The sequence below is a fragment of the Ranitomeya variabilis genome, chromosome 8 (assembly GCF_051348905.1).
Source record: "Ranitomeya variabilis isolate aRanVar5 chromosome 8, aRanVar5.hap1, whole genome shotgun sequence".
NCBI lineage: Eukaryota > Metazoa > Chordata > Amphibia > Anura > Dendrobatidae > Ranitomeya > Ranitomeya variabilis.
In genome coordinates this window covers 172,643,570-172,660,840 of record NC_135239.1, presented here as the reverse complement: position 1 = coordinate 172,660,840, position 17,271 = coordinate 172,643,570, and positions in this window count along the sequence as shown.

Below are 17,271 nucleotides of genomic sequence, written 5' to 3'. Positions count from 1 at the left end.
TAAGCTGGAATTAACAGCCCAGTTCATTTGCATCCCCTGGTCACCACGGCAGATGTCCAGCCCCGTACGATGATCAGCATTCGACCTTCAGTGTTTGACCTGCGGTGTCCGGATATCGGATCTTAACTGGCAAAGACTGAGCTTTGGGTGTTAACCGGGGCAGTCTGGGCTTTGGATCTTGACTGTTGCAGTCTGGGCTTCGGTGCTTGGCCCGTGATGGCCTACATGATGCAGTCTCCAGCCACTCTTCGATCATTCTGCCTCTGCGTTCCACCGCTCACACGTCCTCCCTGTTTCATTGGTTGGTGCCAACTGACTTCCCACCTTGGCACTTTGGCCTTTTATATTTGGTAATTGCGCCACAGCTATCACCTCACCCAGTGATCCCTTCAGGCTCGTCCCTCCAGAAATGCTTCCTCCATCTTCTGGTTCCACCGTGCTCGATTTTCTCAATAGATGGCAACATTTGTTCACAGGTGCCATAGAACACTGATGAACCATATCTTCAGCTCGCCAGCCCCTTACATTTAAACAAGCCTTTGTTGTTATCTTCTTGTTCAGGGCAGAATTTATTTGCCTTGCAATGGGTAAAGTGATGTTTCTACCCCCATGCTGGTGAGTCGCCCACCAGGGCAGGGTACTCGGCACTGGGTCTGGTCGCTGTTAAAGGGGATGTCATGGTGGCTGTGACCCGGTCCGTGGCCCTGGGACTCACTGTAAAAGGGAACGGTCTTTAAAGGGGATTTGTGAATAAGTCTATTGTGACGCTACCTGTGGTGTTCGGTCAATAGGGGGACCGACGCTGCTTTAAAGGGGTCCTCTGGGGGATGTTGTTGCAGCAATGATGGTGACGCTTCCCACAGGTGAAGCGGGGTCCCCAGGGGTCCTAGAGTGTATGGTGATGATAGTGTTTGCCGGTCAATGAGTAAAGGACACAAGTTATAAAGTCTTTACCTGGTTTACTGTAATTAGGAGGCAAGTCAGGTTGGGAGCCTTCCACTTTGTGCTCGCTATAAGACCCTTGCTGTCTGTAATGTCCTAACATGGCCTTGGTTCCTTCCCCTGTCCTGGGACAGGTACCTGTATGGTAGGCAGCTTGAGTCGTTCCTTCTGGGGTCTCTGCACAGTGACTCCAGGCTACAGGGTGCTGCTGTACCACAGGCTTAATTTGGGCAGTATACGTGTAGTTCTGTGCCCTCTGGTTCTGCTAGATGTCCTACAGTTCCACTCTATCCTCGGGATCCTGGTACCCGGTCTCTGCGCTTTGGCTCCTAGGAGGCCCTCTTACACCCTCCTTGAGCCCTGAAATCTCTCCTCTGTGCTCCTTTCTCTTCACTGTCTGCTCCAGACTAAACTAGCTCCTCCTCCAAACCAGGATCTTTATTCAGGGAAGCTGCCCTAAAACAGGGTTTTGAGCTCCCCCTCCTGGCCTGGATTCAGAAGGTGTTGTGTGTGTGATTTACCTGCCAAAGTGATCCCTCTGTTTTTCCAGGCATAGCACTACCCTCCAAGAGAGGAAGGCAGCAATACTGTGGTACCCGGGCTCCTGGGGTGCCACATTGGCAGAATTGCTATGGTACATGTTGTCCATAGGTTTATGAGTAAGGATTTGTAATGCTGCTTTGCTGTGCAGTTGGCGCTGGATCTTCACAGTGGGCGCTGATGGGCTTATCTGGGAACTGACTGGGGTGAATGTGTGTGACATGTTTTTGTGGCGGGTGGTTGGGCGCAGGGATGAAAAGAGTTTTCTGCCATGATGGACCAGTCTGAGGTGATTTGAGTATAGAGAAATAGATTGTGAACAGCACAGGCAGGGATAACTGATGGTTAAAATCTGTGGTGAAATACTAGTGACCACCAGAGTCTCCATCATACTCCTCTTGGGTAGAGAGATAAGATGCCTGTAGTATAAACCAGCACTGATGGTGAAAGAGACCCAAAACCCACCAAAAAGGGGTGATTTTAGTCACAATCCTGTGGCAGAGCCAGAATTCGGCAGTAAAGGACAGGAGTAGTGGACCTTTAGCAGAGAGCTAGATAGCGGGGAAGGTCAGTGACTGGTCAGAGACTGTATCCCAAGAATAATTGTCTCGAGACAGACTGGCACATGGGCAAGGACCTGTGGGGCTGCCTTGCAAGACCAAAGGTATGAAAGGGTCTTGGTGAAGAACCTGTGAAGCCTCATTCAGCGTCAGCCTCATTGAGACCTGGAGTGCCAGCTGTGACAGAGAGAGGGTAAGCGTGCAGGTTGTACCATTAGCTCACCATGATTCACAGAGGTGGGAAAGGCTACTTTGTGCTCTATCTAGTTTGAAGTTCTGCAATGTCACAAGTGTATCTCTTCCATATCGGAAACTCTGTAAAGAAATCAAGTTCTGCAATTACAAAGTGTCTTGTCGAAAAGTCAGGAACTCCGCTAGACTGCAGGTGGTGCACTAACACAGCGGCTTCGCTTCCTTACACCATCATTAAGCCAACAGTCAAGATGTACTGTAAGCACTTATAATTAAAAATTATAATTTAAGATAGCCATTTTATTAATTTTTTTTTTTTACTGGAGGGGCCAGAATTCTAATTGTTGAAAAAGTTAAAACAATAGAAGAATTCAATTAAAGAATGGACACATATTCACTTTCAGCCTTGCTAGAAATGCTGCTGTCAGTCCACATTCAATAATCAGGAAAGTAGTCTTTGTGTCGGGTAAAGCAGACTTCATTTACAGAATAATTACCCCTCAAGTATCAGTAGATGTTTCTTTTTATCATATATTTATTGAGAATGATAAAATTAAAACTCTACATCATTGCAGATGATGTAGATGATAATAAGTATTTGTATTGTCCTCTAAATGCAGTAATGTAAAGGTCGGCCCAACCAAAAAGAGAAAAAATAACTTTGCAGTGTTATTGCATACACAAACTAATGTCAATGACAACCTGAAGTGGATAAATAGCATGACGAGCAATTATGGCTCATTTAGTCAAGTAGTTTGGAGCAATGACATGTCTAGTGTGCCACACAGAATGCAAATGTGAATAAAGCTGAACAATCTGAACATTTATCAAGGGCAATGTGACAACCAGATTGTTTTTTTTTTACATTTATTCTTAGAATTGTGACCAGCAGTCTTCAAGATACAGGGTACTCTGCATACAGTAAAGTGAGCAAAAATCTAACCAGTGCTTATTGTTCTCACAAGTAATGAAGTATATGTACCTGGCCTGGAGATGGCTTTCTGAGTACTTGTATTCATTGGCCTTGATTCATTAGGACTGACATTTTGTACGCCATGGTTAATGGAATAAGCGGTGGAGTAAGATGTGTCAAATTCATTAATGCGGACATGTGCCAACTAGACGTGCTTAACCTCAGAAACGTCTAGTCGGAATGTGGCGGAAATATGCAACTCGCATACTTGAAGTCACATGACTGCCCACTTCTGGTGCCAGCGCTGGAGAACCCTGACAGTGCGCACCGTGAGGATTCACAAATCTGCAGTCACAACGAGTGACGAGTGACTGTAGACTTTATCTCCAAGCCTGGACAACTCCTTTAAGATGTATGCGACTCTTAATACTGTGAATCTTTCATCTGCCGTGTGCCACCGCCATAAATGTTACTTAAATCATTGACAAAGAGGATATCCAGATCAGCTATTAAATACCATTTTAAGTAAAGCCAGTGCATTTTCTCAGAGGGATTTACTGAATAATAATTGGAAACACAATAGAGATAACAAAGGAAAGAGATTTATTTTCAATTTTAGATATGGGTCAATGGACAAACACATACGTTCAGCCATTTTCAAAAACTGGTACCTCTTAGAACAGGACCAGCTGAACAAAAAACTTTAATTAGATACATACAGAAAATCTACCAGTTTGAAAGACATTTTGGTACAGAAAAGATTATATCCAGACTCTAACAATTGGCTTAGCGATTTTCAACCTAAGGGGAACCACAAATGTGGGAATTGATTGGACATACTTATAGTCCTGCCCGACTCTCACAGGCACGACAAAAAAAATAAAGTTGCACTCTGTAGTGCTAAGGCATGTAAATATGAAATATATGAAATATGAATAGTGTTACTGCTCTAGATAATGCACGAGCCACCTTCTTCTGTCCCTAAACCGATACTTCCTGCTTCTTGTTCCTAACCAACACGCAGCAAGCTGCAGAGGAGAAATGACTAGTCCAAGTGCACACAAATCATAGAAGAGCATTGTCTCTTAAAGTCACAGTGTAATTCAGTTCTCAGCAGGGGCTGACCAATACATATACATCAAGTCCAAGACTTTATTTCATGCAAAACACATCACCTAGTTTATATGATTTTTTTTTTCCCTGCATTTTTTTTTACATTGGGAAAACAATAAGACCCCTTCCTATATGTCCTTTTCAGAGAACATTAAAAGTCTATCAACTCAGGAAAGGGTTCACTCAGATTTATCCAGCATGTGCAGAAAGCACATTGTTCAGATGTTCATACGTAATGTTCTGCGGTTTGCAGGTATAGAAAAAGTAAAAATCCAAAAATAGGGAGGTAATCACAATCACATACTCCTTAGAATGGAATCAATAAGGATTATGTGCACATGAGCACAGGGTCCAACAAGATTTATTAACAAATTTGACATGTTATTTTTTTATAATTGTATTTGTATTTGTATTTTCAGCGTTCATTAATTTGTATATTTTAGTCACCATTTTTTTTCCATAGTGCCTTTTTTCCTTCTTCATTGCATCCAAATTATGGACTGCTAAACATTTCTGGCATAATTTATTATGCAATTGTTGGAAGCATGTGACCACGCCCTATCCCTTCTAAGGTCTGCCCAATTTTCAAAAAGTTGGCAAAGCTAGTTGTGACTGGGGTAAAAACATCAAACGTTTAATTGCACAAATAAAATTTCAAAATTTCAAACAGTTTAGTACCAGAATTGTAGTGAAACAGATTCCTTTGTGTCTATGCTGTTTTGTGTGCATTTGACAAGTGTGCAGGGTATGAAAATACAAAAAATATATCCAAAACAGCATAGCATGAAAGGCAAAACATATTCAATTTTTCAACTGCGACAATTTTGAAAAATTCCAGAAAATAAGTAAGTTTGCAATTCACCTGCATTTTCTATCTGCAGTCATCCTCCTGCAATGAAAGCTTTTATCTTACATAGTGTAAAGCATAATATAGCATATATTAAAAACAATGACTAGATACCCTGCATTAAGTAAATAAATAGTAGTAGTGCATATAAAAACAGCGTACTTGACTTTTTTTTTTGTAAAAGCCATCCCACCGCAATATGGTGTATCCATTCAGGATAGTCCCTAACACTATTATTCACCCTCACTATGTGCCAGCAGGCCTTAAAATAGATGGAGCAGAGCAGGATATGGGCCTGATTATTTTACACCTGCCAGTGGAAAGTTATCTAGGCAAGGATCACAGCCGAAAGGGGAAGGGAGGACACCCTCAAATATACAAAATACAAAGAACTGAAGCTTGTGATGTAGCATAGACCACTGCTCATTATGAAATTTGCAAGCAAGAGTCGCCACTCCCGTCACGCCTTCGTCCTGCCTCAGGTGCATCGATTTTGGGCAAAACTGGTATGAAAACTCCAAAAGATGTCACATTTTTGTGCAACTCAGCATTGCACAAACATTTTGTGACTTTTTAAAGCTTTTTACACCAGAATTCTGGAGTAAAGGCTTTGATGAATTGGGGGCCTTTGTGTATAAGAAGCATTTGAATGGTTATTACTAGAGTACTGTACAACCGTAATGTATTGTTTAAGGCCTATTGTTCTAAATATCAAGAATGTAAAAAGAAAAAATAACCAAAAAAAAGCAGAAATCTTGTACTTATAAACTTAAGATCAGAGATTTCTGCGAAAGACGTGAAATCATCATTTTTTCTTTTAGTATGTATGTTATTGCTAAATACATATTGAGAGCAATGACAGCAGTAATATTTACTGAGATGGTTCCATCCCCACTTGGTCTTTGAAGCCCGGGCTCAGATCTGTCACATCACTGTCTAGATTGTGCAAGTTGAACATCTGCTTTAAAAATCTTCTCTTCCCTCCAGATAGAGCAGACGCTGTTTGCCTCCAACACTTTGTAATTCAGAGATGGTAAGGGGATATACTCTGGATGCTGTCAAAATACATATTATCATCTGTTCTGACCTAGCTTCAAATTATCACAGACAAATCTAGACCGCTGTCAGATAGAGACTGACGGCGGGGCCTGGAGCGGGTCATGGTGATGGCTCTGTACTAACAATTGGCTGGATTGTCACATTCGTTCATCAATAATAGATGAAGTTCATTTAAATTAAATAAATTGATCTGATTTCCCAGAAAGGTAAAATATTAAAGGGGTTTTCAGGAATAATAATAATATTAGTCTTTTATTAATCATCAATATCAGATCAGTGGGGATTCAACTCTACACACCTTCGCTGAGCACCTGATTAAAGGGATCTGTGATTGCCATCTTCCCCGCATTGATTTCCAGGCATAGCTCCTTACATCTCTTAGTGGTTGTGTCGGATAACTGCAACTCTTTTCAGCTCATTCCATTCAAGTGAAAAGAATTGAATTGTATTAACCCTTTTCCGACATTGGGCGTAATAGTGTAAGGAGAAGAACCCAGCTAGGCGTGCTTCCTCTGTGACAGGTCCGGAACCGTTGGGGCTGTTACCTATGTTGCAGGGGGAAAGCTTAAGGCCCTGGACCGTTCCCAGCAGTTGAGAAAAGGGGGCGTGGCTAAGCTGGGGGAAATGCAGCGTGCGAGTAATCTGACAGTTACGGCAGGTACGTGCAGTGCGCCAGAGGTCAGTATAGGTTCTATCGTGAGAGAGCAGGCCTAAGACTTGAAGACCAGAGGGCGATAAACGGAGACTGTTGTCAGAGCCTTGTACCGATATTGCTGACACCGCTGACACCGTTGACACTGCTGACAGTGAGACAAAGGGCCCATGTACGGGACATAGCCTCGCTCCCACCCAGACCGGAGAGTCGTACCACCCATTGTGAACTTTATCCTGTTAAGCTTCTAATCAGACCCCACATAGGGGAAACTGCCGTGCAGGACAGAGACAGTGCCTTGTGTATTCCTTCTCCTTCCGGACCCAAAGCCGGCATCAGGACCACAAGGAAACATCGCCCACAACAGGACCCAAGATGCCATCTTCTCCAGGACCCAGGACGCCATCCTCTCCAGGACAACGCCGAATTTCCACTGCGCCATTGCCTTGGCGCCACTGTTTGCAACCAGGGAATACTCTGAGGACTGCGTCGGATTGATAAGTCTATTTCCTCTGAATGTATTGTCTTAGTTACTTGTTTTACTACCATGTTCCAAGTTACAGTAATTTGTATTCAGAAAATTTCCCTCTACTTCTCCCTTCGTGGAGTATCCACTGTAGAATTAAATCCCCTGATAACCCTTGCTCTGACTACATTCCGTTACTGCATCCTAAGTGCCTGCTGTCTCCTTACAATAGTATGTCCATGCCGGACTCCCCCTGTTTGGTGTGGGTTCCGACTCTGAGCCCGCACCTTTCTGGATACATGACAGCTGATCTGTACAGCTAACATGTGCCTGCAACAGCCGCTGGTGGAATTGCGATCCACCCGTGGTTGTTATCTAGTTAAATGTGGCTGTCAATCTCTGACAGCGGCATTAAACTCGTGCTTACCAATGCTAATCCCACCCATTGGTGACCTCTTCACATGATCGCGGGTCACCAATGGGTCGGCATTGCAACCAGAGTTCTGCAGCAGACCTCTATGGTTGTTATTTCCAGATTGCTATGAGCGCCGCTCCGTGGTCGGTGCTATTAGCAAGCGAGCATTTCTGCTGCACACAAGCGATCTGATCATCGCCTGTATGTAGCAGAGCCGATCAGATTATGGCAGCTTCTAGTCTCCCATGGAGACTATTGAAGCATGCAAAAAGTTAAAAAAAAGTTTTTAAAAATACAAAAAAAATATAAATGTTGAAATCACCAACCTTTCACCCTATTCAAAATAAAACAATAAAATGAGGGACTGAGCATGGGCCATGACATTAAGGGCTGTGGGGGGCCATGAATTGAGGGGCTGTACATTTGGGCCATGAAATGAGGGGCTGTGAAGGGGGGACAGCAAATATCAGGAGCTGTGGTGATCATACTGTACATGGGGCTGTGGAAGTCATCACACTAGGGGCTATGGTGACCATACTGGATAGGGGGCTGTGCTGAATATTATACTGTTTGGGGTGTTGTTTGTGGGCTATAATGCTGTATGGGGTTCTGTGGGGGCCATCATAGTATATAAGGGCCTGTTTTGGACATTATACTATTTATAGGGGTCTGTGGTGGACATCATACTATATATGAGGGGCTGTGGTGGTGAACGTACTATATATTGGCGGCTTTTTGTGGATATCATATCGTATGGGTGGCTATGGTGACCATTATACTGTTTAGGGGGACAGTGTGAGGGGTAGCTACAGTTTGAAGAGGGTGCGTGATGGGCAGTATGAAGGCATTTTGTGAAAAGGGGCACAGAATGGAGAGGGGACAGCGTGACATGGCGGTACAATATGGAGAGGGGTTAGCAAGGCGGGGGGATAGTGTGGAGATATAAAAAGTGTAATGGGTATAGTCCGTGGTTCATAATGGTGGATGGTGTGACGGTTATAGCTGATAATGGTAGACAGTGTGGAGGTCATATACCATAGGAGCAGTGGCGTAACTACAAAGTTATGGGCCCCGGTGCGAACTTCCAAATGGGGCCCCCCCCTACCACCCCCCCCACCTTCCCCCGCCCCGCCCCCCCTACCACCCCCCCACCTTCCCCTAGATACGCCTCGGACTGTTGCAGGAATCTCCTGCACTGCAACATGGTGTTGGGTGACAGCACAGCCCGCACAGTGGTATATCCAGCACAGCCCGCACAGTGGTATATCCAGCACAGCCCGCACAGTGGTATATACAGCACAGCCCTCACAGTGGTATATCCAGCACAGCCCGCACAGTGGTATATCCAGCACAGCCCTCACAGTGGTATATAGAGCACAGCCCGCACAGTGGTATATACAGCACAGCTCGCACAGGGGTATATACAGCACAGCCCGCACAGTGGTATATAGAGCACAGCCCGCACAGTGGTATATAGAGCACAGCCCGCACAGTGGTATATACAGCACAGCCCGCACAGTGGTATATACAGCACAGCCCGCACAGTGGTATATACAGCAGAGCCCACACAGGGATATATAGAGCACAGCCCACATCTCATCTCCCCCCCCCGATAATGGCCCCACAGTCCGGTTAAAAAGAAAAAAAAAACTCTCCTCACCTTTCCTTTTGCCCGCGCTGCTCCCGGCGGCTGCAGTCTGCCCAGGACACTGCAGGTGCGCGATGATATGATGTCATCGCGCACCCGCAGTGTACTGTCAGAGGCAGAGCGGGGAATGATGGGAGAGGGAGCGTCAGGTGACGCTCTCTCTTTCATCATTGCATTGAACTATACCGGTGTCATAGACGCCGGTATAGTTAAATGCGGCGGCGCCGTCGGCACTGGGGGGGGGGGGGTTTCCGGGGGAGGAACAGTGCAGCGGCCCACTACTTTCATCGGCTCTTCTGGCATTTGCCAGAAGTGCCCGATGGCCAGCCCGGCCCTGCTCAGACCTGCCGGCCCGGGGCCCCTGACCTGCGGGGCCCGGTCGCAATGGCGACCGCTGCGACCGCGGTAGTTACGCCCCTGCATAGGAGGCTTATTTAGGTCATAATATGAACGAATATTTTTTGGCAGAGGGCATTTTAATAACACTCTTATTTTTAAGCGCACTATGTGGGGATGTTTTGAAAAAGACCGGAGAAGAGGGAGGTCTACAGACTTTGTGAAAAGTCATCATGGAATCTAGACAAGATGGAGATGAAAAGAAAGAGACAACTCCAAAGAAGATGTGATCTATAAGGTACCTGGATGTAAACGTTTATTTGTGATACTGACTGATTCTCATCAGCACTGTGGATCCTGTATGATCTGCAGTCTGATGATGACTGTTAATAACAACTCCCAGTATCTCCTTTCCATTGATAAGGACATACTAGGAGTTGTAAGTTTGTTGGTTCATAAGATACAATTGTTTATGGGGCTGACTTTATATTACAATTAATTGTTGTACTAAGCTTGGTTCTTGTATTCAAGTACTATTGGTTCTGGTCATGTATTCATGTACTTACGGTGGTTCTGGTGACATATTAATATACTGATGGTAGTTCTGGTGAAATAATCAAGTACTGATGGTAGGTCTGTTGATATATTCATGTACTGATGGTGGATCTAGTGATGCATTCATGTACTAATGATGGTTCTGGTGATGTATTTGTAAGCAGGTTGCGAGATGCAGTGACAGACAGGAGGCAGAGCAAGGGTTAACAATTTTAACCGTTTTAATTAACAGGGGGTTAACTCCTCGCAGGAAGATGAAGGGTTAAAACAAGAAAACAAACAGTTTTATTGCAGAGGATATGCAGAGTTAATGTTTAACGAAATGGCAGTTCTTTTGTACACCTATCGTGTTAGAAGTTCCTCAGGCTGCAGAGAATACTTGGAAGTCTGTAGAGCCAGCAATGGCGGGTGCAGTGCTTGTTCAGGAAGATCCTGCTGTAACAGTGGTCCATATTATGGCGTCAGCGGTTGGTCTCCGGCACCTTCCGCTGAGCTCCTATTCCAGAAACACGTGCAGCTGGAGCAAACAAGGCCACAGCACCTTTGGAATTCAACGGAAACGGTTGTGGAGCAAGTGGCAGGGAAAGCCGCAGGAGTCTGTCCGGGACTCTGTTCTCCTGCCTTCTCATGGGCGTGGTACTCACAGTCATCGAGTGCACCACACTACTCTCTCCGGCTACTGCAGAATGCACAGCAGCTCTTTTTGAGATGGTTGCAGAGCTCACGGCACCTCTCTGTGCAGCAGTCCCTCTGCAGACGGTGGGGCCCATCCAATGCGGCCTGTCACGGCGCTGGTATTCGGGGGACAGAGCACACCGCTTTCCTGACTGCACGCTGCTACGGGTTGGTGCCAAACTCCCTGCTGCTGCGCTCACTTTTCTTTTTATGTCACCCCCCTCCCTAGGTTATCAGGTTGGTCCGGCTCCTCATTTCTTCCTCTGGGAAATGGGATGCAGCTTTAACAGTTCCGGACTCGGCAAGCAGGTATGCAGCGCCCCAGAGTCCTGGTCGTTGCAGTACTGTGGCTCCGCCGCTAAGGGGAGCTATGGTACGCCTGATGGCACTGAAGGAGTTCATCTGACCAGGTATCACAGACACCAATACATTTCACAGCCGGGCCTCCAGGGGGAGCTAAGGGTTCTATTCATTAGGCCACTCCTCACATACTGGTAAAACTGGGGGTCAGGCAGGAAGTGAGAGAGAAAGCTGACTGGGTTGGAACCAGGCAACACCTTGTGGCAGAGGGTGTTGTGGGGGAAAATTCGGTAGGGCCCCTGTCAGGGGTGGGATCCTGACAGAGGCTTGGCAACTGGACAGAACGTAACGGGACCGTGCCTGCTCAGTATAGCGGCGGTGCCCAAAGAAAGGAATAGAAGCGAGATATATTGTGCTGAGTGAGAAACGAGATCAAAGCAAGGAGGAGAATACCAGTAGGAGTCGTGCTGCAAGACCGAGGCAACATCCTACTGAGGCGCACAACCGGCGGCCGGAACGCCGAGGAAGTATTACTATATTCAGCTTCAGGCAATACTTCAAACCAACGGCAGGACAGTCAGTCAAAGGCGGGCTGTCTCACTTATATCACCTATGCAGTCTTGGGGGGCAACTTGTGGAGAGGGGCGACTCTAGGGTCCCGGAAGAACTCCGAGCCTACCCGTCATACGGGTGCCGTCCTAACCGTAACACCAGGGAGGGACAGAGGATTAGCAGAACATCATCTAATCGAGTTGTGAGGGAACTTACGAAACGGACACAACAGTTGTGGGGACTTTCCGCAACACATAGCGCTAGCAGGTAGGCACAGATTTCCACCTGCAAGGAGAACTCTGGAGGTGCCATTGGACCGGCCGTACTTGCGCAGCCTGGTGAACCGTATTCCGGACTGAGGACTCAGAGATCTTCAGTAAAGAGGTAAAGAGACTGCAACCTGGTGTCCTCGTTATTTACTGCACCGCACCACCACCACCATCCATATCTATCATTTACTGTATGCCCCTTCTGCAGGGTCACGGACCGGGCCTAGCCACCGTGACAACCCTAGAGCAGAGACTCAGAGGCCCGGTACCGGGTACCCCTCGGCCCTGCGGCAGTGGGGGCGTTGCATTTTTGGCGTCACGAACAGGATCTACTTAAGCCTGAAGAATCAGGTCATGTATGCCTTGGAACTGTGATTTATTGTGCTTGGACTGTGCTTTATTGAGAGAACTGTGTGCTGCCATTACTACAAGGATTACCGCCAAAACCGCCGCCATTACAGCGCTAAGGAGAGCGCAGGAGAAGAAGAAGGGTGTGGAAGTGGGCGTGAACAAGCTGAAGAGCGCGAAAGACAATGGCCGCCCAGTCTAAATATCTCGGCCCCTTGAGGACGTGTCCGTCAGCCGCCGAGATCCGCCTCCTGATCCTCAATGGTGGGCAGAGACAGAGAAAACGAAACCGCCCATGGAGGAGAGAGCGGGAAAAGGACCAGGAAGAAGAAGTCCGCGACATGGAGGACGCCATGGCCATCCGCCCGGAGCCGGAGCGTGGGGTCGGAGCCGAGGACTCCCCCAGCTACTCGGAGAGGCACCGCAGCCAGACCTCCACAGTTGACGCTGACCTCCTGCACACCGGAGCGGACGAGCTGATCTACCAACTCCTGCAGACGCAGCTGAGCACTGAGGCCGGATGGAAGAAGACCATCATCGGGAGCCTCACCGGACATCTGTCGGCAGCCTCATCTGGTCCGGAGCAAGAAAGAAGTTCCAGCGCTCCGAAGCCAGAAAGCAAGGCTCTGCCGGAAAGCGAGATGCTACAAGCAGAGGTGACAACGTCGCAGCATGAGGCCCTGCAGCCAGCATTCCAGACCCCAGCGGAGGAAGAGCGGATCGGCACCGGAGGGACCGCATCTGAAGCAGGTAGGAAGAACGACCCTGCCCTGATGATTGACACCACTCCAGTGACTGCTAGTGACACCGCTACTGATTTCGTTCCAGTGACTGATCTTGCAGCAGCGCTACCTGCTGCCCTGACTAAGACTACCTTTGAACCGACGAGTTCCAGCATTACTACTACAGAGTGCATTATCTCTACCACTGAACTTACTACCAAAATTGACATTCGAACCCAGATTATACCTGAAAGACCGACTAGTGACCTCGATGCCACATCGGATGAGAAGGCGAATACAGATCTCCCCAGGCCAGGGAGTGTTCGCTACCAACTGATGCCTTGTAACCTACTATGAGGATAAACCTCGGAAACCTGAAACTGTAAATAGTTAACTGTTTGTTTCCTGCTGTTATGCTGCTTTAAACCCGTCCTGGGTTAACTCTTAAAGGAATCCCTTTGTTGACCCGGGATCCCTATTGCTTTTTGGTTATTTTTCTACTTTTTGTTTCCTGTTGAAAAGAACTGCCGCAATCATGAACAGTGCATGATACAAACTGCTTGTAAATAGTTTGCACCTTCTTAAAGGTGCTCCCTGCTGGTTTTACTTAAAGAAGGACTCTTTGCGAAGATACCGCACTGGAGCCTTTGCTGAGTACGGACTGGTAGCTTGAGAAGATGTGCTACCTCATAAGGACTTGGCCCTCTCTTAAAGGGGATGTTCACTTGTTATATTGTTTTAAGACAGATAGATAGCAATAATGACTTGACAAAAAGAAAGTGATGATGATGCTTACATGTAAAAGTTATATGTCTCCAACTAGTTGATTGTAAGAAATGTTTGATAACGTTGATAGAAAAATGAGGACAGAAAGTGAACCCGTAAGGGTTAGTCAGTGAGTCCTCTTAGGAGCCATGTAGGGATGGCTCAGTGATTTCAAACTGAAAGTAAATGTTATGTTCTATACTGTGTATAGTAGTTGAAAAGGCAGTAGGCCCGGGCTGAAAGGGGCGGTCCTGTAAAGAAAGGAGAGGCAGTAGGTCTGGAGCCGTTAGGACAGGCGGTCCTGCAGATTTAACGAGGGAGAATGAAAGAGTTAATTAATATTATAATGTTTATAAGTAAAGTCTTTAGTGGATAGGAAGTATACGTCCTTAAAGGCAATGTTAACTTATTATTCAAAAGTTTGCACTTAGTAGAATACCCGATTGGGTAACAGGAGGTGTTTATAGCCTGTAATTTATAATGTTCAACCATGTTTGTAACGTTCAAGTGTCCTTACCTCCCATAAAGGGAAGCTCTGTACAAGCCTACTTATTGTTATTGCATTTTCAAAATTGTATGTCTTTTTGCTAATCTGTATTGTTGTTTTCTTCCCAGTCCAGGAGTACTGGATTTAACCGGGGGGGAGTGCAGCACCCCAGAGTCCTGGTCGTTGCAGTACTGTGGCTCCGCCGCTAAGGGGAGCTATGGTGCGTCCAATGGCACTGAAGGAGTTCATCTGACCAGGTATCACAGACACCAATACATTTCACAGCCGGGCCTCCAGGGGGAGCTAAGGGTTCTATTCATTAGGCCACTCCTCACATACTGGTAAAACTGGGGGTCAGGCAGGAAGTGAGAGAGAAAGCTGACTGGGTTGGAACCAGGCAACACCTTGTGGCAGAGGGTGTTGTGGGGGAAGATTCGGTAGGGCCCTGTCAGGGGTGGGATCCTGACAGAGGCTTGGCAACTGGACAGAACGTAACGGGACCGTGCCTGCTCAGTATAGCGACGGTGCCCAAAGAAAGGAATAGAAGCGAGATATATTGTGCTGAGTGAGAAACGAGATCAAAGCAAGGAGGAGAATACCAGTAGGAGTCGTGCTGCAAGACCGAGGCAACATCCTACTATGGCGCACAACCGGCGGCCGGAACGCCGAGGAAGTATTACTATATTCAGCTTCAGGCAATACTTCAAACCAACGGCAGGACAGTCAGTCAAAGGCGGGCTGTCTCACTTATATCACCTATGCAGTCTTGGGGGGCAACTTGTGGAGAGGGGCGACTCTAGGGTCCCGGAAGAGCTCCGAGCCTACCCTGTTGTGAATTTGGATTCTGGGCTCCCCCGGTGGCCGCTTGTGGAATTGGACTTGTCATCCTCTTTCCTGTTTCACCTGGTTCCATCAGTAGTGGGTGTCGCTATTTAAGCTCATTTCTCTGGTGGTTTCTTGCCGGTCAACAATGTTATCTGATGCCTCTCAGTGCTTGTTCCTGCTTCTGACAACTACTAGATAAGTTGGACTTTTGTCCATGTTTTGTTTTGCCTATTTGTTCCAGTTCACAGCTGAAGTTTTGTTACTGTGTCTGGAAAGCTCTCGTTGATCAGGGATTGCTACTCTGGCGTTATGAGTTAATGCCAGAGTTTAAGGTAATCTCTGGATGGTGTTTTGTTAGTGTTTTTCTGCTGACCATGAAAGTATACTATCTGTCTTCTGCTATCTAGTAAGCGGACCTCAAATTTGCTAAGACTATTTTCCTGCTGCGTTTGTTGTTTCATCTGAACTCACCGTCATTATATGTGGGGGGCTACTGTCTTCTTTGGTATATTTCTCTAGAGGTGAGCCAGGTCTTATATTTCCCTCTGCTAGCTATTTAGGTCTTAGGCCAGAGCTGGGCATCTAGCGATAAATAGGAAATGCTACCTGGCTATTTCTAGTTGCGCGGCAGGCTTAGTTCATGGTCAGTATAGTTCCATCTTCCGAGAGCTTGTCCCTCTATAGGCTTGCTATGATCTCTGCCTGCAGAGATCATGACAGTTTGACCGGCCCATAAAGTGTTAAAGACCCAGGTTGAGAAAGGAGAGTTATAAGAAGTCTGCTGGAATTTTTTTTTTTTTCCTCCAGTTTGCCTTGCTGCAGTCTTTTTTCTCTCTCTCCTCCTAATCTCTGTATGGCTCTGTGTGCACCTGACAATAATGGATTTTCAGAGTGTAACTGCGGGTTTGAATAATCTCATCACGAAAGTACAAAATTTACAAGATTTTGTGGTACATGCTCCAGTATCTGAGCCGAGAATTCCTTTGCCGGAGTTCTTCACAGGGAATAGAGCTAGCTTCCAGAATTTCCGAAATAATTGTAAGCTTTATTTGTCCCTGAAGTCTCGTTCAGCTGGAGACCCTGCTCAGCAGGTTAGGATTGTGATTTCCTTGCTCAGGGGTGACCCTCAAGATTGGGCCTTCTCATTGCCAGCAGGGGATCCTGCGTTGCGCGATGTGGATGCGTTTTTTCTGGCCTTGGGCTTGCTTTATGAGGAACCTCATTTGGAACTTCAGGCAGAAAAAACTTTGATGGCACTATCTCAGGGGCAAGACGAAGCTGAGGTTTACTGCCAAAAATTCCGTAAATGGTCTGTGCTTACTCAGTGGAATGAGTGCGCCTTGGCGGCAACTTTCAGAGAAGGTCTCTCTGATGCCGTTAAGGATGTTATGGTGGGGTTCCCTGTGCCTGCAGGTCTGAATGAGTCCATGACAATGGCTATTCAGATTGATAGGCGTCTGCGGGAGCGCAAACCGGTGCACCATCTGGCGGTGTCTATGGAAAAGACGCCAGAAAGTATGCAGTGTGATAGAATTCTGTCCAGGAGCGAGCGACAGAATTTTAGACGGAAGAATGGATTGTGCTTCTATTGTGGGGATTCTACTCATGTTATATCAGCATGCTCTAGGCGTACAAAGAAGCTTGATAAGTCTGTTTCCATTGGCACCATTCAGTCTAAGTTTATTTTGTCTGTAACCCTGATTTGCTCTTTGTCATCCATTGCCACGGACGCCTATGTTGACTCTGGCGCCGCTCTGAGTCTTATGGATTGGTCCTTTGCCAATCGTTGTGGTTTTGATTTAGAGCCTTTGGAGACTCTTATTCCTCTGAAGGGGATTGACTCCACCCCATTGGCTAATAATAAACCACAATACTGGACACAAGTAACCATGCGTATCAATCCGGATCACCAGGAGATTATTCGTTTCCTGGTGCTGTATAATTTACATGACGATTTGGTACTGGGATTGCCATGGTTGCAGTCTCACAATCCAGTCTTGGACTGGAGAGCAATGTCTGTGTTGAGCTGGGGATGTAAGGGTATTCATGGGGACTTACCTTTGGTTTCTATTTCGTCGTCCATTCCCTCT